This window comes from Choloepus didactylus, chromosome 2, assembly GCF_015220235.1.
Source record: "Choloepus didactylus isolate mChoDid1 chromosome 2, mChoDid1.pri, whole genome shotgun sequence".
NCBI classification, from domain to species: domain Eukaryota; kingdom Metazoa; phylum Chordata; class Mammalia; order Pilosa; family Megalonychidae; genus Choloepus; species Choloepus didactylus.
This window is the reverse complement of record NC_051308.1, coordinates 176,774,688-176,799,647: the sequence shown is the minus strand read 5'-3', so window position 1 is coordinate 176,799,647 and position 24,960 is coordinate 176,774,688. Positions and strand designations below refer to the sequence as shown.

Below are 24,960 nucleotides of genomic sequence, written 5' to 3'. Positions count from 1 at the left end.
GGAACGACGGCAAAGTTTACTGCCCAGGCTTAAGCTTGTGAGGCTGGGGTAAACTGGTGGTATCAGTTAACAAGACGGGAAACCTAGAGGAGAACAGTTTTGGGGAGATGAGTTAGTTTCATTTCTGGACATGCTGAGATTGATTGTAAACAGGATTGACAAGGGGAAATGTCAAGTAGACAAGTAGAAGTTGGTTATATGGTTCTACAGGTCAGGAGAAAAAGCTGAGCAAGTTGGAGTTTTGGATAGCTGAGTGCAATGGAATTACTATGAGGGAAGGGAGTTAAAATTATAAGCAGACAGTGGTTAAAGTGATGAAGTCTAGACCATGGTATCTGTAAAATGGGGCTAATAATAATTTATCTGTAGTAATCCTGCCTACAATCAGGTGCAAGGATTTGCAAATTCTGACACATATATATGCAGACATTATAAATGCAAAGAATACATTCTCAACAAAGGATGCCCTGATATGTCACCTAAGGAATGTAAGGTGAATGTGGCTTCTCAGGTTTCCCCAGTTCTTCATAGAATGACTGCCTAGGTTGCTGACGATGGTGTTTCATCTGTCTAGGATGAGGTAGATTGCCAGAAGCCCTGAGTAGGGGCTTACCAAGTCTCTTATACCCTAAACATGTCACACCCAAACTCCAGAGTAATTATTTTATAAGGCTACAAAAACTGCCTTTAGCAATCTCTATTACCTGGGTCTAACTGGCATAAGTTCCAGGCACAATTTCTTACTATGCCACAAGTGCCATCATGCTACATTTCCTAGGTTGTAGAACGATGATCAGGCATCTCGCATGTGCAGTTACATTGTAATAATGAGCAGTGTGTAATCAGTTCAAGACACTAGAATAGCTTAGCATCGCAGGCCTGGCTAAGCCCCCCAACACCTAGTTCATAGAGTAGTCCTGAAGATAAAATGAGGTATGGCAGGCAAGTGCTTAATACAGGGGCCTGGGCATAACTAAGAACTCAATAAATTATCTTTATTGGTGTTATTGCTATACTTCTGCTGCCAAACTATTATTGCAAAAGAAGTGAAGACAAGAGGGGCTGAAATTGGGAGGCAAGAAGAAGAATCTTGGCATCACAATGAGGTTGAAGAAAGAATAAAATATGTATTTGAATGAGAGAACTGGAAGCAGGTTATTGGCTAGTGAGTGGGGTATTTGAATTTAAAATTTAAGAGATGGAATAGTTCTAAATAGTGACAGAAGTACAGTGATCTAGGATTGGTGTGGGAGTATGGATAACATGAGATGGGAGATGGGAGAAGAAGGTCATTGGCCCTAAGGAGGTCAAAGAAGTCAGAGACTGGAGAATTGCATAGGTCATCTACAGGGCTGGGGAGCTCTCCCAGGATGGCAGTATGGTTTGGATTAAAGGAGACAATTGTTGGTGGGGGCTGAACTCTTTAATAAGAGAAAAGAAGGGAGTACCAGTTGCTCTGTTTGTAGGTTCCCCATGACAGAGAGCATCTCTGGACTGTGGTTGTAGCAGAGCTATTACGTGCACTATTATCCCATGGCAGATTTCTTTCTACTTTCTAACTTCAGGAAATGACTCTATTAAGCCAGTTACCAGAGAGCTGCTGGGTTAGTGGATTTAGGCCTGAATTGGCTATTGGAATACATATTATGTACTGTGCCCATTGTTCTAGTCCAGGAAAGCTGCCGGTTCCAGGAAGAAAGACCCTTTAAGAGCTACTTGATAGAACATCACGAAATCTGTTGTCATTGTAATTTAGAATGCAGAGACTTGTGTGGTGAGTCATACATTTGAATAGTTCAAATTAAGTAGCGGTGATCTCAACTATGATTCACTGATGAAAACTGGAAAGTGATTCATCTTCTTTATGTGCTTGTCCTTGGGAGCCCCGAGGTCTTTCTTCCAAAGAACACACTGCACTCAAGGAAAGATGCTGGGCCCTCCTGTGGTGGTATTTTAGTAATTACATGGAGTCATTCAGTACATTTTTTTACAAGGTCATTTCTTTCATTCATTTTATTCCCATCTATAACCTGTAAAATGTTCTTTGCTGTAATGACTCACTGCTAATAAATTGTAGAACACGACGATTCTTTTAGGCCAAAGGTTGTGGTAACTTTAGTAAACCTTTGATGCAGATTCACAACTCTGTGATTTATAAGGACTATTGAATCTTTCTTAGTTTCTATTTGCTATTAGGGTGTAACTCTTATGTTGGAAGAATAACTGGATTTAAATAAATATATAAAATGCTAAAATTACATACTGATAAAAAAAAACAGTACTTAAAAGTGAAGATGACTTCTGTAACAAATAAACCCAGAGAGTAGTGGCTCTTGTTATATGAAATATAGCGCTGTGTGGAATTAAATGCAAAACCCACAGGATCTATTTGAAAAGGAAAGACCATGATAAATATTTATCTGTGTACCTACTGTGTGCCAAAGCAACGGTGCTGACCCCACCCACCCACCCAGGACTAGGTGGGAACTCCTTCTCTGAGCTTCCCTAGCACCTTGTACTAAAGATCCCTATAGCCCTCATAAACAATCAATTCCAGTGCCATCTGACATATCTGTGAACACTTCCCCACTCTGTAATATTTATAGCTAACATTTATACTGAACCAATTTTGTGCCAGGCACTGGTTTAAGCACTTGACATGTATTTGCTCATTTGAACTTTTCTATAACCCTAGGAGGTAAGTACTATAATTATCCTTCTCCCCATTTTTATATAGGGAAACTGAAAAACAGAGACATTAAATAAGTTGCCCAAGGTCACACAACATAAGATGAGGGAGCCAGGATTCAAACTCAGGTAGGCTGACTCCAGAGCTCATATTCTTTGTCACTCTCTTATCTGACCCTCTTGCCTGTCATTGCATCCTTAGCACTGGGTATCACAGTTGATCTCTCAGCATTTTTGTTTGCCCCCCTTTAGTCTGTTCTACACACAGCTACCAGAGTAATGCTCTAAAACCATTAGATCACATTGCTATTCTTGTCAAAACCCCCAGTGACTTTTCATCTTACTAGAATGAAATCCAAAGTCCTATGAGGCCCTACATGATCTGGCACTGCCTATGCAACTCCCTCATCCCTACTATTTTCTGCCTTGCCCATTCCATTTCAGCTACATGGTCCTTCTTGCTGCTTCTAGAACAACTTTTGGCCTCAGGGACTGGGAAACTTCCGTTCCCTCTCCACTGAGATTCTTTACCTTGCATACCCTTCACTTCATTGATGTCTCTTCTCGAATGTCATCTTCTCAAAGAGGGGTTTCTTGACCACTCTATCTACTGTGTCATCCTTACCTCACTTCATAGCATTTATCACTATCTGAAATTACACTACAATGTCACCTGCATCAAGGTTTCTGATAAGAGTAGGAAGATGAAAGAATATTCTAAGACTAGGTTGTGGTTACAGAGCGGATTGCTGCAATGGGGTCCTCAGGCTGTTTTCCTTCATGGTTATAAGAAGGCTGCCAGCAGCAACCAGGGCTACATGCCTCTTTGTTCACACCCCATTGGCCAAGCCCAGATTTAATGCATGACCAAGCCCAGATTTAAGGGGTGAGAAATAGACTCCAGCTAATAGGGAGGAGCTGCAAAGTCCGTTTCAAAAGGGTGTGGATAAAGGGATGAGAAGAATTTCTGGCGACTTTTATGATCTACCACATATCCCCAAAATGTGTCTCTTTTCCTTTTTTTAAGAGCTCAGTGTAAAATTGTGTTTAACTTAGTTAAAACATGAGAGTGCAGTAGAAGAAACTGATGTAGGCTGCCTCAGAAATCACCAATGCTAGCTCTTCTGCAACAGCTGTTAATGACTGAGCCAACTTTACAATATTTTGAGGTATAAGAAATGAACATGGAGAAAATAGATGAGAGCAGTTGTGTATAAACCACGCATATTTTTCTTATTTTACATAATTATTTACATATAATCCTATAGGAATTGAAAAGATATATGGAGTTTGGTGTATGTTAATAGCAAATGATGCAGCAGTGAAGGGTGGGCCACTACACCCAATTACAGTGAAGAAACAACTTGGAGCATAAGACATTGCAATCAAGAGCCACCTTGCAAATGTGTACCTTGTTGATAGTGGTGGAGCATTCTTGACACTACAGGTAATAATAGAAATGATGAATTAATAGTCACTTGATTCCTTACCGATTCATATCAATTCTTATAATTGGACGACAATGATAACCTGCATTCTTGGCAGGTGGCTTCTCATCTTTGGCCTCTGAAACATTGATGATTTTCCCTATCAGCTATGCTAATTCCCACTTATGAAACTAATTCCGACTTAATTTCTCCAACTCTGGGATCCTTTTCTTCAAGAATGTCACTGAGCTCATGTGCAGTAATGAATACTAATATAGTAACATTTCACCTATTTGGAATTCTGCAATCAGTTAAATTTAGTTCAACAAACATTTCTGAGCACTTGATTGACAGGCATTGTGCTCGGGGCTGGAGATAAAATGGTGAATAAGGCAGGCATGTTTAGGGCACCCATGGAGCCTATATTCTGTCAGAGAAGACAAAGATTGACTAAATAGTTGTAAATATGTTAAGTGCTTTGTCTAAGTCCTCGGTAGGACCATATGCTAGTGTATCTTTTTTAAAAGTTTATATATATGTATATGTTTTTAATTAGAGAAGTTGTAGTACTACAAAAAAATCATGCATAAAATACAGAGCTCCCACATACCACCCTATTATTAACACTGCATTAGTGTGGTACATTTGTTACAATTCATGAAAGAACATTTTTATAATTGAATCATTAACTATAATCCACTGTTTGCAATTGGTTCACGGTTTGTGTTGTGCAGTTCTATTTTTTTTAAATGTATTCTAGTAACATAAATACAACCTAAAATTTTCCCTTTTAACCGTATTTGCATATATTAGTGCTGTTAATTGCATTCACAATGTGCTATCATCACTACCATTCATTACCAAAACTTTATGACCAACCCAAATAGAAACTCTGCACAATTTGAGCATTAACTCCTCATTCCCTACCTGTATCCCATTCCCTCGTAACCTATATTCTAGATTCTTCAGTGTATCTCCGTGTTCTTCCTGAAGAAGTGATGCCTTAGCTAAACTTGAAGGATGGATAGGTATTAGCTAGACAGAGATAAGGTCGAGGTGTGGGGGATAGAGATGAGCTTTGCAGGTAGATAGCAATTATGTGGACAGGCCTAAAGGTGCAAGAGAGCATATATGTTTGATAAACTGTGAGTAATCTGGATTAGGGAGCATAAGGGGAGATGATGGAAGATGAAACTGGAGGATCAGGCAGCGGCCAAATTGTGAGCCGTATTATGGATTTGAGACATCGTATGTATGACCATAAACAATTGAAAAGTTTTAAGAAGGAAATGGCAGTCAAATTTCCTTTTAAATAATTATTCTACAACAGCCTTTTTAGAAACATGATATTCAAAAACTAGGAGGTAAATGCTTCTAAGCAGTCTAAATCTGTATTATAAAGCATCATCCTAAAATTTATGGATTTAATTTATAAAAGAATCTCTATATTCCTGATTTAGTTTATATTTTGTTTAAACATATTCAAATGTTTCGTCTTATTTTTGTTATTATTTTTGTTTTTTGATTATTTCTCCTTCTTTGTGTTTGTTTTAGCAATGGTAAAATAGAAAATATATAACAAATGAGCATGTTTTACCTGAAACTTGAAAGATAATAGGAATTAGCTAAAAGAATAATATTTAATGTTTGAATCAGTTAATGCATTAGTCTATAGAAAAGGTAAAGGATAAAGAAAAAGCTGATTGGTGGTCATAATTATCTACTTAAGAAGGCAGTGATATATGCAGTGTATTTTAAAGAGATTTTCATAAAACATTTAAAGATTACTGTATATACATACAGTGGTAGACCTCTAAATAAAATGTCTCCTAATCTGCTAGGAGATTCCCTCTTGGTTCTGCTCTGTATAACATGTAGGAGCAAGAGAAGTGTTCAGTTTTTTTCATGGATTTACATCAGTGTACAGACAGCTGCCTAGTTCCTGATATTTCCCTAAACAGGAACATGGGGGCTATTTCCAGTGTTTTGGCATTATAAACCATGCTTCATTTTTTTTTTTTTTTCAAAATTAGGTGACTATTTTTGTAGAATAGATTCCTAGAAATGCAAGTGTGGGTTAAAATGTGTATGTATTTCAAATTTTATTAGAAACAGGTGCTTCACAAAAGGGGATATTCGGATGACTAATAAGCATATGAAGAGGCTTAACATCATGAATTACCTGGGAAATGTAAATTAAAACCTTAAGGAGGTACGACCACACTTCCACCAGAATGGTTAAAATTAAAAAGATTGGCCATACTAAATGTTGGGAAGGATGTGGAGCAACTGGAACTCTCATACACTGTTCATGGGAATGTAAATTGATACAGCCAGTTTGGAAAAATTTGAAAGTATCTATTAAAGCTAATGAGTCCCAATATCAAGAGCAATAAATGTTTATGTCCACCAAAAGACATGTGCAAGAATGTTCAAAAATAGCTTTACTCAAGTTAACAGCCCCAAATTAGAAATAATCCAAATGTCTACCAATAGGAAATGGATAAAGAATGTGGTGTATATTCATACACTGGAATAAATGAATAAACTACTGATATACTCATCTATGGGTGAATCTCACAGACATGCTACTGAAAGAAACTATATTAACAAAGAACACTAACTCTATGATTTCTTTTACATGATGTTCCAGAAAGAAAAAAACTAATTTGTGTTGATAGGAGACACCACAACTTGATCTTGATGGGTTACATGATGTTTAATGCGTAAAAAATCAAGTTGCATAATTAAGATTCATGCATTTACATACTTTAGAGTATATATATTATATCTCAATGAAGAATAAAATTAAACTAAAATAAATAAAAAGGGAAAGAAAGCAAATTTTACTGGATAGTGCAAATTTTACTAGATAGTGCAAAACATTGTACAAATATACAGCCCTGTCAATAGTAAAGAAGAGTGCCAAATTCCTCCTATCTCACCAACACTGAACATTATTATTCCTTTTATTTCCTAAACTTTTAAGTGAAAAATAAATGCTGCTGATAATTAATTAGGATTTTTAAAAATTGTTAATTACCGTGAAAATTTTTCCATATGCTTATTAGACATCTCAATTTCTTATCCTGTGAAGTATCTATTTATATTTTTTGCCTATTTATCTTCTTGGTCACTTTGGTTGATACTTATTGATTCATGGGAGCTTTTTATAGATTTGTAATATTAACTCTGGTTTGTTATATTCCAAAAATATTTTCTACCCTTCTATCATTTGGATTTTTACTTGTTTATAGTGTCATTGTGTGGAAGAGTTTTTTTTTAATGTAGTCAAATCTTTGTTTTTCTTGACTTCTGGAGTTTGTCATATGTAGGAAGGCTCACATTCCAATATTATAAAAATAAATTTCCCTTTCTGTTGGAATCTGTCATCCACCTGGAATTCATTTTAGTGTATTATTGGAGGTAGGAATCCAACTTAAATCTTTTTTTCCCCCAAAGATAAGCAATCTCCTGCTGATCTGAAGTACCACTTTTATCTTATATTAGCCTTTTCCCCCCTCCTCTTCTGCCCTTCTTCCTTCTTCTTCTCCCTTCTTCACCTCCTCTTCCTTCTTCTGTTTTAGCTATTTGGTTTTTTTTTTTTTTTTGCATTTCTTCTTCCAGATGACCTCTAGAACCCGTTTTTCAAGTTGAGTCTTCCTATCCAGAGCGTCGTATGCTTCTCTATTTACTTAGGTTTTATTTTATGTCTTCCATAAAATTCTAGAATATACTTTGGAGAGGTGTCGGAATTTTTCTTTTTCACTTTATACTGAGATATGTTATACAGTTCCCTTTGAATGAGATCATTTATCATTACATTTTCCAAATAATTTTTGTTGGTTTACAGAAAAGTCTCTCTCCCTTTCTCTCCTTACTAATCTTGTATCTACAATTTTTTAAATTGTTTCTAAAATTTTCAATTGGTTCTCTTGGGCATGCTAAGTAGACTGTCATGTCCCCTGTATATAAAAATAAAATTTTCTCTTCTCTTGCAATATGTTGTACTATTAATTTCTTTTCTCTACTTTATTGCATTGCATAGCACAGCCAAACAATATTGACTACTATAGGTAATAGCATTCCTTTCTTAGATTTTATTAGAAGGCTTCTACTCTTAAAGAGCTAAATCGAATACATACTGTTAGTTTGTAATAGATGTCTTTCATTAATTTAAGGATATTCCCATTTGTTCTTAATTTAATAGGTTTCATAACAAGTGTTTAAAATGCATATATGTGCATTTTAATCCTAAAATTATTTTCTAAACAAAGGAAAAATGTAAGTACTTCGTCAGTTTTCCTTATATTTATGACTGTTCCCATTTTAAAGAGCCCTGTTTTAGTAATAGTGCAATATTTTTTAAAGAACAACATGGTAATAGTTTTAAGAATACTGAGTAACAATTTTGTGATGTGTAATACATGGCTACTACTACGTGTTTCAATTAGTGAATTATTTAAAGAACTGATTCTTATGATTGAAGACCTCTGTGAAACTTGTTTATTTCTATTTAATTTTTTTCCCAGACAGACATTTTTCTGGATGAAAAACATACCGGTAGATACTGTAGAAGTGTCACTAGTTGATGAAAATCCCACAGGTAACTGCAAAAATTGCAAAATCTTTGACTACAAAGGGTTTAAAATAATATATTTAATAAATAATTTTATTAACAATTATAAAACTGCTACTTAAAGTCATTTAAAATATGCATTTTTTTCCTTTTAAAAGGTATTTTTTCATTATAAGATTATCACAGTAACACTGAAAAAAAATTTGGAATTCAAGGAAAAGAAAAAAATCACCTGCAATCCTGAAAAAATATTATTCTGATATATTTCTTTCCAGTTTTCTTCTTTCTACAGTTGTGCATGCTTGCACAACTGTAATCAGGATATTTACATGATCTCTGAAATTTGCTTGTTTAACTTTATATTAATATTTGCATTTTCTTAAGTTGCTATGTTATCTTAATAGTCATCATTAATGGCTGTAGAATATTAAATGCTATAGATGCATTATAATGTGGTTAGTCATTTATCTTTCTTGGGAAATTTAGGTCATTTCTAATATTTCACTATTATAATGTTATTTGATAAATTTTTTAAAAGGCTAGATTTCTTAGCAGTGGAATTATTGCATAAAAGGGTTATCAATTTACTTATTTCTCTTGGTACATTTTTACAAATTGTTTCCAGAAGATTTATATCAATTTAAACTCTTACCTGAAATAAATGAGAGTATTAGTATCATTACACCTTTGCAAACTTTACTTATTATCTTGTAAAAAAATTATTTGAGAGGAGGACAAATGGAGATGACAATTCATTAATTCACTTATTTAGAAAAAATGTACTGAGGTTTACTATATATGAGACATCATGCTTGGTGTTGTGGATTAAAGTCTCAGTTCCTGTCCTGGAGGAGTTTACAGTCCAGGTGATAGAGTCTAGGTCAGGGGTCAGCACACTTTTTACGTAAAGGAAAAATTTGTAAATATTTAGACTTTGCAAGCCATATTGTCTCTTGCAACTATCCCGTTCTACGGTTGTAGCCTGAAAGTAGCCATGGTAATAAGTAAACAAATGAGCATGGCTATGTTCCAATAAAACTTTATTTATGACATTGAACTTTTCATGTGTCACAAAATATTCTTTTCTGATTTTGTATCAACCGTTTAAAAATGTAAAAACATTCTTAGCTTGTGTCCTGAATGAAAACAGGTGATGGGCTGGATTTAGCCGTTGGCTATATTTTGCTGACCCATGGTATACTTTGTACTCCGTAGTCTAGGCCAGAGTTTGTAAAACTCAGTGGTATGTTTTGGGCTGGATGATTCTGTGCGTTGGGTGATATTTTGTGCATTGTAGGATGTTAAGCAGCATCCCTGGTCCACATCCACTAGATCCCAGTAACCCTGCCCCCACACTTGTGACTATCAAAGATGTCTCCAGACATTGCCAACTGTCTCCTGGGAGGCAAAATTGCTCTAGCTATGAACCCATGTTAGTACATACAGAAGCCTCTTCTAACCTAGCCCTGGGAAGTTATGGAAAACTTTTAAGAGATTTTCTTGATGAATGGTTGTTAATTGGACAAATTGTGCGTGTGTGAGCATGTGTGTTTGACTGTTTTGTGGAAGAGATAGCAGCTTATCAGGCAGAGGAAACAATTGCTAAGACCCCAATGTAAGACAGTACATGTTCTAGAACTTGGAATATAGTCAATAAGACTGATTATCTTGACTATGAGGGGGATATGATAAGAAATAGGGGCTGGCGAGGTAAAATGTGTCAGTTCATAGAGGATCTTTATAATCTATGTTAAAGAATTTGGACTTTATCTTGAACGCAGTGAAGAGCCAAAGTGTTTTTTTTTTTATTGTGTATTGTTTTTATTACAGATGTTGTAGGTTTACAGAAAAATAATGTAGAAATACAGAGTTCACATATACTCTCTTACACACACAGTTTGCCCTGTCATTAACATTTGCACTGGTGTGATACCTTAGTTACAGTTGATGTGACAATATTATTATAATTACACTATTAACTACAGCTCATAGTTTACATTAGGGTTCACTCTCTGTGTTGTACGGTTCTATGTTTTTTTTTTTCCTGGTAACTTATATAAAACCTAAAATTTCACATTTTATCCACTTTCAAATATACAGTTCAGGGGTGGTAATTACATACACAACTTTGTGCCTCTGTCACCACCATCCATGGCCAAAACTTTTCCGTCACCTTGAACAGAAATTCTGTGCCAATTAAACATTAATTCCCCATTCCCCACCTCCACCTGGCCCCTGGAAAACTGTAGTCTAGTTTCTGACTTTATGAATTTGCATATTCTGCTTATTTCATATAAGTGAGATCATAAAATATGTGTCCTTTTGCTCCTGGCTTATTTCACTCAACATGATGTCTTCAAGGTTTATCCATATTTTTGTGTACATCAGAACTTCATTCCCTTTTATGGCCACATTTTGTTTATCCATTCATCTGCTGAGAGACACTTGGGTTTCTTCCACCTTTGGCAATTGTGAATAATGCCACTATGAACTTCAGATATCTGTTTGAGTTCCTGCTTTCAATTTCCATGTCCTATGGTAATTCTGCACTTAATTTTCTGAGGAACTATCAAACTGTTTTCCACAGCAGCTGCGCCAGTTTACATTCCCACTGACAATATATGAGGGTTCCTATTTCTCCACAACCTTTCCAATCTTTATTTATTTTGTTTTGTTTTTTTTTTGTTTTTGATAGTGGCCATTCTGGTGGGTGTGAAGGGGTATCTCATGGTAATTTTATTTGTATTTCCATAATGGCCAATGATGTTGAACATTTTTTTATGTGTTTATTGGTCATTTGTATATGTTCTTTGGAGAAATGTCTATTTGAGTCTTTTGCCCTTTCTTAAACTGGATTGTTTGTCTTTTTGTTGTTGAGTTGTAGAAGTTCCTTATATATTCTGGGTATTAATTCCTTATCAGGTGTATGGTTTCCAAATATTTTGTCCCATCTGTAGGTTGTGCTTTTACTTTCTTGATGAAGTCTGATGAACAAAAGTTTTAAATTTTGTTGAAGCCCACTTGTCTATTTTTTTCTTTTGTTGCTTGTGCTTTTGATGTAAAGTCTAAGAAGCCATTGTCTAACACAAGGTCCTGAAGATGTTTCCCTATGTTTTATTTTAGGAGTTTCATAGTTTTTGTTCTTATATTTAGGAATTTGATTCATTTTTAGTAAATTTTTATATATGGTATAAGGTATGGGTCTACCTTCATTCTTTTATTTTTAAAAAAAAAAAACACTTTATCAAATAAAAAAAAATTTCCAAACAAAGCAAAGCAATGGGAAAAACAAAGATCCTGAAAGGTTTTTAGGTTTTTACTTCTGCATCAGTACTCACTCTACAATACAAAAGTTTACTCTATCTTTTGAATAAACAGATCTGCATTTTATATAATTAAAATATGTTTTTTTTTTTTTAAAAAAAAAACAATATACCTTCTTTCTTTTGTCTATGGTTATTCAGTTCTCCCTGCCCCATTTGTTGAAAAGACTATTTTTTCCCCACTGAGTGAACTGGGCCCCCTTGTCAAAAATCAGCTGACTATAGGTGTGAGAGTTTATTTCTGAATTCTCATTTCAATTCCATTGGCCAATTTACGTGTCCTTGTGCCAGTACCATCCTGTTTTGATTACTGTAGCTTTGTAAGAATTTTAAATTAAGGACTAACATGACTAGAATTCTATTTTAGGGTGGCCAATCTAGGGACATTGAGGTGAATGGATTGGAGGGACAAGACTGAAGTAAGGAAATCACTCAGGGGACTCTTGTAGTAATTTATTTCAGCAATTCTGACTGTCGTATATATGGAGTGACAGTGGATATGGAAGGAATTAGAGCTATTTAGAAGGTAGAATTGACAAGATTTCATGAGTCATACAATCTTAAGTGACATAAAAGAATTTTTAAATGCATTTCTTGGGTTTACTTTGGTATAGCTGAAGTCTCCTGCTCTCTTGGAACTATAACTTTAAATTTTGATACATGGTACTCAAATTACTTTATAGTAGGGTGTGTATATTTATAATTCTACCAAAAATATATGAGAGAGTAGTTCTACTACATTTTCATTAATACTGGCTATTATCATGTTTTTTTATGCTTTCTTTTATTGTTTCATAAGATGCATTTTTTAGACCCTTTGATAGAAGATAACTATAAAGATACAATCATACAGCTTGAAAATAATGATTTTTATTTCTTTCATTAACTTTAGGCAGCAGTTGTGTGTGGTACTTATGTAGCAAGAGCCTACCTGATGAACATATAATTAGAAATAAAATTGGCTTTATGTTTCTAGCCATCCTTCTTATAATCTGTGTAAAAAAAGAATGCTCACTATCATTATTCAGCCTTATACTGTGAGTCCTAGCTAATGTAATAAGACAAGAAAAATGTAAAGATTGGAAAGGAAGAAATTATTATTATTTGCAGATGACCTGATTGTGCATATAAACTACAGAAAAGAATCTGCAGATGTCTTTTTAGAACTTACAAGTGAATTTAGTAAGGCTGCTGGATTTCAGATCAATATACAAAAATCAATCGTATTTTTATATTCTAGTAACAGAAAATGAAATTTTGAAAATGTACCATTTAAAATGACAAAAATTCAAATTCATCAGGAATAAATGTAATTTAAAAATTTGTGAGAGCTCTAAACAGAAACGATAACAGACTACTGAGAGAAATGAAAGAAAAACCTAAGTAAATGGAGGGGAACACCATGCATATGAATTAGAAGTCTTAATAATTTAAAGATGTCAGTTCTTCCCAAATTGATCCATAGATTTAATGTAATACCAATTAAAATCACAGTGGAGTTTTAAAGCTGGAAAGGCAGAATCTAGAAGACAACTTTTCTATGCCAAGACAAACTTGAAAATGAACAACATAAGAAGGCTCTGCATACTAGATATCAATGTTTATTATAAAACTAGAGTGATTAAGGCAGTCTGGTCTTTATTGGTTTAATAATAGATGAACAGACCAATGAAGAGAAGCAAACCCATGAATACATGGACACAAATATACATATGAAAAAGAGTGGTCTAACAATGGAGAAGATCAATCTTTTCAATAATGGTGCTGGGTCAATTGACATATGTGGGAAAAAAATGAAACTTGAATCTCCACCTCACATCATACAAATAATTTTATAACATGTGGCCAAGTAGATCTAAATGTGAAAGATAAAATAATAAAGCTTTTGGAAGACAAGAAAGGAGAATAACTCCATGCACATGAAAAGTATTAACCACAAAAGGAAGATTAATAAATTGTGCTACATTAAAATTAAGATCATGTGTTTAACAAATAATGCCATTAAGAAAATAAAACAACAAGCCATAGAATGGTGAAAATATTTGCCTTACATGTAACTGACAATGGGTTCATATCCATAATATATAAAAATACTCTTTCACATGAATAAAAAACAATAGCCTATCCAATATCAAATGGACAAAAAACATGAACAAAAATGGATATCCAAATGGTTGGGAAATCTCTGAAAAGATGCTCAGTCTCATTAGTCATTAGAAATTGTCAATTAACAACCACAATTTATACCACCACAACTCTGCTAGAATGGCTAAAATTAAGAATACTGGTGACATCAAGTGTTGGTAAGGTTTTGAAGCAATGGGAACACTCACACATCACTGACGGAAGTATAGATTGGAACAACCACTTTGGAAATCTCTTTAATCTCTCTACTGAATTTGAACAACTGCTATTCCATGACTCAGCTGTTCCAAAATGGGTATATAGCCAACAGAAGTTTGTGTACATGTCAACTGGCTGTGAATACAATGTACATATCAGCATACTTGTATCTTAGGTTAGAGGCCCCAGAAGCAGACACAGAATAAGCATTGGAGCAAGTAGTTGGTTTGGGAGGTGGTCAAAGGAAGAACCAGTGGGGGAGTGGAGGGGAGTGGGCGGTGAGACAGGGAAGGAAAGAAACCAGTAAAGGGAGTTATTAATTTGCAGGTTATTGTTGTAGGCATCTGGGACTTAATTCCACTGGGGACTTCTGGCAGGCAGTTTAGAAGATGTCTCAGACTTATCCCATCTGAACAATGAGGAAGCTGGGATAGTCCATCACTGGTGAGGGCACCTCTCATGAACAACTACTCCCCAGCATCTGTGACCTGCACTGCACATGCTAGAGAAAGCTCACAGGCAGAAAGTCCTAGGAGCTTACAGTAGGAAGCCATTTGTGCACAGGGGAATGGAGTGTTCTGGAGCAGCCACTGCAACTGGTAAATAGCTCCAAACTGTGAACAACCAAAATGCTCATTACATAGAACGAATAAATAAGTAGTAGTATATTTATACAGTAAGTGGAAAAAAAATGAAAAAATGACAGCAATGCAAAACAGTATGGATGAACCTCACAATTTATTACTGGAAAAAAAGCCAGACACAGAAGCATACAGATTGTATCATTCAAATTATATAAATTCAAACACAGATAAAATGAATCTATGATGTTTGATCCCATGATAGTGGTTATCTTTGGAGAGGAGGGAAGGAGTGAAGACTGTAAGAAAACCTGGGGAGCAGGTGCTTGGGTGTCTTAATTTCTCTTTCATGATCTGAGTGGTGATACATAGTTGTTTTCACTTTGAGATAATTTATTGAATTTTCTTCCTCTTCTCTGTATACAATTTACACTTCAATAAAAAGATGCTTTTATTTAAATGTAAATCTTAAGTCATCATTCCATTGCTTAAAATATTTCTTTCCTATTCTTATTACTCATAGGCTGAAGTTTAAAATTCTTAACTTGGCCAAAAAGCTTAGCATGGTTTGGCTCCTACTTACCTCTCTAGAATCACATTTGCACCACTGTTAATCATATTTCCATCTGCATTCCTGACGTGTAGCAAGTTCTATCCTCTTTTACTGCTTTTGCCTGTGTTGGTCCTTTTGTCTAGAATGCTGTGTTGTTTCTCGCTGACTGTCCCATCCACACTGAATTCTGGCTAACTCCAGCTCATTCTTCTAATCTGAGCTTAACTGATACTTCCTCAAGAAAACCTTCCAAGTCTTCTCATGGCATCCTCTATTTTTCCTTCATGGTTCTTAGCCTACTGGATTGTACTTATCTTATTGGATTGTCAGCTTCATGAGGGCAGGGACCATGTCTGTTATATGAATGGTTATTTCTTCATTTCCTAGCCTAGTCCTAGAGCATAGAAGACACATAATAAATATTTGTTGTTGAATGACTGAAGGTTCAGGAAGGCATGCCACAGGCAGAACTGGAGATATTATTTCTAGAAAAAATGACAACTAAGATGAACTATGATAGCTCTCTTTAAAATTTTGAAGGACTGTTACATGGAAAAATTATTTTCCCTTTTATTCATTCTATGTGGTTCTGAAAAGCACTAGGACTGATGGATGGAAGCTATCAGATGATAGATTTCTAGCCCCAAATAAGAGCCAAAAATAAGAGAGGCACAATAACCGAACACTTAAGCATCCTTGTCAGGTAGTGGGCCACGTGTTAATGAATGTAACTCTAGGGTCAGAGGAACTGTAGAGGTAGTTTCTGCTTCTCATCACTAACACCCTTGGTCCTTTATGAGAGATTCTTCATTTATGTATGCCAAAAATTATCTATAAATTTCACTTCTTGTATCAACCCGTTAATTGGTAGCGGCTTTCTGGTGTGCCGTGTTTGAGAAAGCATCTGAAACTTACTCCCAGATCACTGAAAAAGTTCCATTATCAACTACTGATATTTGCCATGGGTACTAAAGAGGTGAGTGGGGAAATGATTGCCATTTATTTGGCAGAATTTATGATACATATACATTAGGGCATTTTCTAATTTGGTAGTATGATTTTTAATATTTCATGCATTCTGTCTCTACTGGAATCTGAAGAAATTTTAGAAGAATCTGAAAAAATTTATTTAAATAATTAATCTGCTTTCCCTTTTGTGTATTTTAAGGCAGTCGAATAAATTATATGAAGTATTAAAAAAAGTAACTAAAATTTAAATAAGTGAAAAAGAATATGTAAGAGTTAGGGTAGGGGCATAAAAAAGAACCATAGATGAGGCTAACATAAAAGGACATGTACCACAGAGCCCACGAACCTGATTCTAACTTTTAACAACCAGCAAGAAAAGTAATCCCAATCAATTTTACAGGTCACTTGGGGTAAAAATGGTCCATTTGTTCAAGAGAATTTACAACCCTTACTGGTTTCAAGACCAGGTAGGATTTTTTCTTGATGGAAAATATGTACAAAATATGCTCGGGTATGTGTGGGTTTAAAATTTTATCTGTAATTTGATATTTTGAATTGTCATTTTCATGTTCACACCCTAATTTGTTCACATTTAGAGTTAGCGGTGGTGTTGACTATTTTGCGTCTGCTGAAGAGAAAGTCTTCAATCAGGTTAAAAATATTTTTCTCACCTTAAATTGTGGACTTCTGTTTGAGGAGCCCATGGAATATGATAATCCTTTATGTTGTCCAGAAGAGCTGAATAAACTGGCTCTTCACAATTTTGAAAGTCATCTAGATGTTAAACTGGTAGAAAAAAATGATCTTATTTCTAAATGACTTCTCATGACTAATCATTTTCACTAAAAATTAGGGTGCACTTATCATAAGTATATGGATTATAAAATGTGGCAATAAAAGTTAAGCTTAATGATATGGAATATTCATCCCTTTTATCAATAAATAAGATAGAAATAATATTTTGAACTTTATTAATCAGCTAAAGACTAAATAGATTCATATTGTAAGTTTGATACATTTCCAGGCTGATGACAATTTCATATGATTTGATGACTCCTGTTGAAATGTGATGTGCATCCTCAAACTGTTAGTGTGTTTTAAATGCCCAAACAAAAGACAATGTTTGATAGAAAAGTTTGAGGAACTCTGACTGCCTAGTCCTATGATATTAGAGGAGTAATTAATAGCAGGAAGGATATCTTTGAATTAATAGACATTCTGAAAGGACAGTCACGGAAGGATGAGTTCTTATGAAACAGGAAAATCTCAGGGTAATCACAAAACAGCCCTTGGAATTTGATGATCCTAATTTTGAATGTCCATTCAACCACTTGTAATCTTGTACTTTGAGTAAGCTATTTTCTCTTTAGTTCTCAGTTTCTTTATCTATAAAATGAGGACAATAACACCTATTTCATAATATTATTGTAAGAATTTAACAAGATAATCCATGTAAATTGTCTGGCACATGAAAAAAAATGATAGTTATTATTATTAGCTGTTGTGTAGGTGCCAAAACTTCTAGCAAGCAGAGAATTGCTATTATTTGACAAAGCCAGAAAGAAGAGTCTGTCCATTATCTTACTGTGTGCTTTACCAAGAGCTGTATCCTTTGGAGTGACTGACACACATTTTGTTCAGTGAATAAATACATGAACATCTGGATACAATCAGTTTTAAAGCTCTTCATTCATTCACTAATTTATTCAGCAAATAATCATTGAATGCATAGTATGTGCCAGATGAACTTACTAGGCAGTGGAAGGAGATAAATGTTAACTAAATAAATGTATGCATGCATTTAAAATTATGACAAATATCTGCTAAGCATATCATAAGAACATTTGAACTAGTTGGGTCATGTATTTTTTTTTTTTGTTTTTTGCATTTTGTAGATTTTGATCCTGTTGACAGATGGAGGTTGATTCCATGAATTCAAAGCTGACTATGGAACAGCACTTGTGACAGGCTTTTCTCATCTGGGAGAGTAAGGTTTACTTTGCAGGGAAATATCTTTCTTGTAAAGCTGAGCTATGAGAGAATAAAGCATTCTTCCTTCAGGCCAAATCGAATCCTTCCACTTATAACTTAAATCTAGACCTTCTAGCCCCTATTTCTATCAAGAGCATGAGAAAACCCAAGATTTTTATGTGTGAAGCAGAACTTCAAATTAAGTTCCATTAGAGAGAATGATACACTGTGAATATTAATCCCGTTTCCAGTGGCTTAGATCTGCAGTGGGTAACTTGTTTGGCATCTTAATCTTCAACAGCTTAAAGTAAAAATTAGGCAGCACACAGTGCTGTGCCAGTTGCTTTAAAATTACTCTTACGTTGCTGATGTCAGGCAAATTCATTTTCTCCAGAGAAAGCTCATTGTTTAGTGCTTGAGTTAAAATTTTTCATGGTAATTAAGAGGCAAATTATACTGTATCATTCATCATCACAGATATTCAATGAATATCTACTGGATCTGTATAAATGTGCTGGTGCAGTCATGAATTTTTAGTTTCTAGAGAGTTGTGAGAGCAGCTGGTTTAATAAGTCCAGTGTTATTACCTAAATGTTCCATTGTTTTTATTGTTTTGGAGAGATACCCATAGCCTATTAGATCAAGAGTTAATGGTTTGCCCTGATCGGGTATTCTAGGGAATAGTTGAAACAGAAGCCATAAAAATAAATTACAAACAAACCTTCAGAATACCATATGAACTGCCCTGACTAAGCTAAGATGGTAACAATATATCATATATTGAGCTTACTATATGCCAGGTCCTGTTCTAAATGTCATTACTTTGTTTAATAATCAGAATAATCCTATGAAGTATGTACCCTAATCACCTTAATTTTATGAATGAGGCTAAGGCACGAAATAGTTAAGTGACTTGCCAACTCACTGCTAAGTTTCAGAATTTTAAAACTGAACAGTGTGGCCTCAGAAATTGGGCTCTAAACCAGTATGATGTGGTAGTGGTATAGTAAAAAGGAAAAGAAGGGAAAGAGGAGAAAAAGTAGAAGAATTAGTAGTAGAATTAGCAGTAGCAATGGTAGTGGCAGCTTTGTATTGAGAACAGCAGAGCTAGTGGTTAAGAGGGAAGGCTCTGAAACCAGACTGCCTTGCTCCAAATTCTAGCTCTGATCCTAACAAGAAGTGTGGTCCAGGGCAAGTTACATAACCTCTCTGTGCCTCAGCTTTTTCATCTGTAAATTAAGGATTGAGGAAGAATTAAATGAGGTGATACACATGAAGTAGTTAGAATAGAACCTGGTGCATGGTAAGTCCTCAAAAATCTTTAGCTATTAGTATTTATATTATTGCTATCTGATCTGTGCCCTTAAAATATTAGGAAAGACATGAACAAGGAATCCTTGTTTTTTCTTTTATTCTTCACTTGTCTATAAAATCCCCATCCCTGTTCTTAGCTTGGCATGCTTCTCTTTCTTCTCACCCTAGGATGTTTTTTCAAGGATATCTGATTTGCTGGCTCCTGCAGATTTATGCCTCACCTGCCCGACATATTATAAAATTCTGCAGAAGAGAGCCAGCAACACATTAGAGACATTGATCTGGGTAGATGATGAGACAAGACAAGCTTTTTGGAACCAGAATATGAAAACTGTACATTCAGTCTAGGGTGTCTTCAGACTCACCTGTGGGATATGGTAGTTATGAGAGTTAAAGCAAGCTGGCCACTTAAAGTGGTTCTTATGAAAATTAGGGCAAGGCACAGAGAGTGGTTTTGGTGCTGTGCTATGAAGGAAGGGTGGGGATGGGTTAGGGAGCTATTGCTGAAAGCATGAAATACTCATGTTGAGATTTTGTTTCCTTGCTTACAAAAATGTCAGTTAAAAATAACAGACAAGATAGAATTTAACAAAGGACTATGAATACTGAATCTCTATATAATTTTCTCTTTCTTAGTTGCTAGAGTATTAGAATATCTAGAAGAAAAGAACTGAAATGATGGAACTATAGCTCATAACATTCTTTGAAATTTGCTATATAGTTACTTGTTAAATTGTAATTTGAAAGTTATCGTCTTTTTGTATATATGTTATATTTCACAATAAGGAAACAACTGAAACTATGGTACTGTAACCTATAGCATTCTTTGAAATTTGCTCTCTACTTGTTAAATTATACTCGGAAAGGTAACACTTCTATGTAAATATGTGATATTCCACAATAAAAAAAAATTAAGCCACATGTGGCCAGTGGTTACATCATTGGTTAGCACAGGTATTGAAGAGTTCCATCATCACAGAAAGGACTGGCTTAGATAGTACCTGTAAATAGTGATTGCTCAGTAAATAAAAGTTGAGTGAAAAGGCTGGATGAACAGACAATACTTGCCTTGCCTGCCTCACAGAGTATTTTTGAAAATCAAAAGCTCTTTTCCAATGGTGAGTTTTCTGACATGCTGAAGAGCTTTCATTTCCACTGTGGCTTCCAACCAAATGCTTCGATGGAGGACCTCTTTTTCTACAGACACATAATGAATTTTTCTTGTTGGTCCTGTTTAAGAAATGGCCTTCCTCGTTGTCTCTGCTTCTGCAGATAAATCTTCCTTTTTGACCAGGAAACAGGGTGAACTTGACATAACTGTATGAGCTGTTGTTCCTTCTTTTTCCAGGAGGCACCCTCAACCTTTTGATTGTCCATTTCAAAGCCCTTTGGGCCTATCCCTAGGAACATTTTGTGAAGTGAGTCTGTGTTAAGGAAACAGTGTGAACTGTGTGTGTGTGTATGTGCACGGATGGGGTTGGCAGTGGGAGTGGAGAGGTGTGGGCAGAGCTGGTAGTCAAGGGATTTGTACTCCACTAGCAATGGTTTCCCAAGCAACCTGCATTCATGACAAAAAGCTGCTTTCGAAAACAGGAGTAAAAGGGATCTTACTTCTTCTTTGCTGTGTGCCTCTGATTTGTTTACGTTTTTGTTTTTTAAACTCATCTTCATCCATTTGTTATCATCATAACAGTCAGTTATATTATTTGAATCAGTACTTTGCATTTGTATCCTTCTCTTCAATTTACCAAAGACATTTATATGTGTCATCTCACATCTCTTAGAACAATCATGGCAGGCTGAATTATACTTGGAAAGGTAACACTTCTATGTAAATACGTTATATTCCACAATAAAAAAAATTAAGCCACATGTGGCCAGTGGTTACATCATTGGTTAGCACAGATATTGAAGAGTTCCATCATCACAGAAAGGACTGGCTTAGATAGTACCTGTAAATAGTGATTGCTCAGTAAATAAAAGTTGAGTGAAAAGGCTGGATGAACAGAGAATACTTGCCTTGCCTACCTCACAGAGTATGTGATTATCCCAAATTTTTTGTGGATCAAAGAATTTTATGTAAGTGACTCACTTCATATTATAGAGCTTATAAGAAGCAAAACAGGGCTATAAACCAGGATTTCTGACTTCTACTCCTTTACAATCTGCTGCCTAATATCCTTTGAAAAGAAAGGAAATGTTAGACAGATATTAACATACAGACATTAATTTGAAATTTGAGCCTATTTCATCTCCTTCTTATACTCTTTAAACTGGATTGTGCCTTTACTTTTCCTTTATCTTTGCTCAATTTACATACAGTGAAGACTGGAAAAAAAGGATGGACTTTGAAGTCAGACAGGCTTAAGTACTGAACTCTCTTCTACTACTTATTCTATAATATATTTGGGCAAGTTATTTATAGTTTCCCAACTTTGGATTACGCATCAGAAAAACAAACAAAGAATTAAATAATCAAAAAAAGAATATTATCTACCTTACCAGTATATTGTGAAAATTAATTGCATCTTGAAGTATAGTAAGCTATATGCAATATAGTAGTTGTTCTCCCCTTAGAACCAAATAATGAATGAGAGAAACAATTCAGATAATGATTAGGCCATCCACATTCTCTATCAGGTCTCCAAAGATCTTCTTACAGCATGAATGTTTAGAATAAATAAAATTCCATTGAAATCAAGAAGTATTTGTTAACCATCTACCATGTGCCCTGAACTGTGCTATGCAAGGCTCTTTAGAATGAAGTCTCTGCCCTCTTGTCCTTTGAGGCTGTGAGTATAGTCAATCAATTAGTTAATAGGTACTATTTCTTTAGACTCTAAGTATCCAGCAGTGCATCCAGAAGGACATAAAGAGGGATAAGACGTGGCTCTTACCTTTCAGGTACTTAACTTCTAGAGGCAGAAACAAGGTATTCACCATTATTTTTCCCATTTTACAGGTGAGGAAACAACCTTCAAAGCTCATAAATGAATAAGTAGCAGAACGTGGATTCTGATCCATCTGACTCCAAAGTCCTTTCTGCTACTTGAGAGAAAATTTGATACGACTCCAAACCAACTATCACCACCATGGTCACTGTTACCACAACAAGCAACAATTTAATCAGCACTCATCTAGTTTCAATACCACACTTGTACTTCGTGCTTTCTCTCATTTCATCCCCACAGTAACCATGTGATGTAGTTACTCTCACTGGCCCACTTCTACCAATGATGACACTGGAACTCGCTCAGAAATTTCAGAGCCACGATTCAAACCTAGTTCCATCTCTAAACCATGAGTCTCCATTATTTTCTAAAGGGAAAACTATCCAATCTTCACCACCACCCACGTGTGGCAAGACAGCTCCCTCACATTCCAGTTCACTAAAACTTTGTATGGGAATAACAAATTCTCTCATTCATATTTCAAAATATCATTCCTTTGGATAACCAATCAAAGCTATTTGTAGTTACTGTGCAGGAAATTTAAATTACGTAGCTGAGCAAAACATTAAACACAGTATGGTTTTTTAAATAGATGATCAAAATCCAGATCACCACCAAGTGAGGCAATGTTTTATTTCCTACATATGCTTCAATTATGTGTGAATATTCTACTTCTGTTGATGGAAACAGGATGATTTATAGCTATAGGGCACATTCCACTATAAAATTTTGTCCATAATTTTGCTGCTAAAAAATCAACTGTTGGATGATAGTTCCAACCACAATGGAATGGAGAATAGTCTGAAGTTGGCCTGATACTATTCAACTAATTTGATTCCTGTGTTGAAGAAGCTATCATAGTTCCCCACATCCTTGCAGATCAAACCTTAAATCTTCACCCAGGACCCTCTGAATTGGTCCAAACATATCTGCTACTTTTCTGTGTCATGAACATAGTTTTATCCTTCGCAGTACCAAAAACCCCATACCATGCACCAGTTAGTTTTGTTTGTATTAATTTGCCTGGCATATTCTTCCTTATTCCTCAAAAACTCTACGTTTGACTTGTTTTTTAAAGCCAGTGAAAAATTATCCCCCTCCGAAAAGCTTCAGCCCCTGCTAACCTTTCCCTTCTCTGAACAATTATGCCATTGTTTGGTACTAGGTAGACCTGGATTTGAATTCCTATTCTGACACTGATTTTGTGTCTTGGCAGATTTCATCTTCTGTGAAATGGGAATGATATTACCTACCTTGAAGTGTTTATCAAGACTTAAATACGAAATATTTAAATACTGAGTAAAGTGCTAAAGTGATGATAAATTGTCTGATTTTGAAATGGAAACAGTACTTTGCAGACATATTCGTGGAGTGGATGACATTGTAACATAGACTGTGTCTGCTCAATTAAGAGCAAAACTCTCCTGATTCCAACTTTTAGTGTAAAAAATCTGCTTTAGCCAAAGGACAAGATGTGTGCAGAGACTTTGAGAAGTAAGCTGTCCAATATGGGAGCCACTAGTCATATGAGGCTATTTAAATTTAAATTTCTACTAATTAAATTAAATAATATTAAATATTCCCTGAGTCAAATTAGCCACATTTTTTTTATTAAATTCAGTTTTATTGAAATACATTCACACACCATACAATCATCCATGATATACAATCCACTGTCCACAGTATGATAACATAGTTATGCGTTCGTCACCACAATCTATCTCTGAACATTTTCCTTACATCAGAAAGAACCAGAACAAGAATAAAAAATAAAAGTGAAAAAAAACACCCAAATCATCCCCCCATCCCACCCCATTTGTCCTTTAGTTTTTATCCCCATTCCTCCACTCATCCATACACTAGATAAAGGGGGTGTGATCCACAAGGTCTTCACAATCACACTGTCACCCCTTGTAATCTACATTATTGTATAATTGTCTTCAGGAGTCCAGACTGCTAGGTTGGAGTTTGGTAGTTTCAGCTATTTACTTAAAGCTATTCCAATACATTAAAGACTAAGAGATGTTATCTATATAGTGCATAAGAATGTCCACCAGAGTGACATCTCGACTCCATTTGGAATCTCTCAGCCACTGAAACCATTTTGTCTCATTTTGCATCCCCCTTTTGGTCAAGAAGATACTCTCAGTCCCACGATGCCGGGTCCACATTCATTCCTGGAAGTCATACTCTGCGTTGCCAGGGAGATTTACACCCCTGGGAGTCAGGTCCCACGTAGGGGGCAGGGCAGCGAGTTCACC

General features: G+C 35.3%; 1 long non-coding RNA gene across 1 annotated transcript in view; it reads right to left on the bottom strand.

Annotated features, from left to right (window-relative positions):
• The window catches only part of LOC119518936, a 29,741-nt gene extending 6,973 nt beyond the window's left edge, over positions 1–22,768 (bottom strand). Inside the window, exon 1 of the long non-coding RNA XR_005213897.1 lies at positions 22,646–22,768. This is a non-coding gene — a long non-coding RNA (uncharacterized LOC119518936). The remainder of the gene's footprint in view (positions 1–22,645) is intronic.
• Between the last annotated feature and the right edge of the window lie 2,192 nt (positions 22,769–24,960).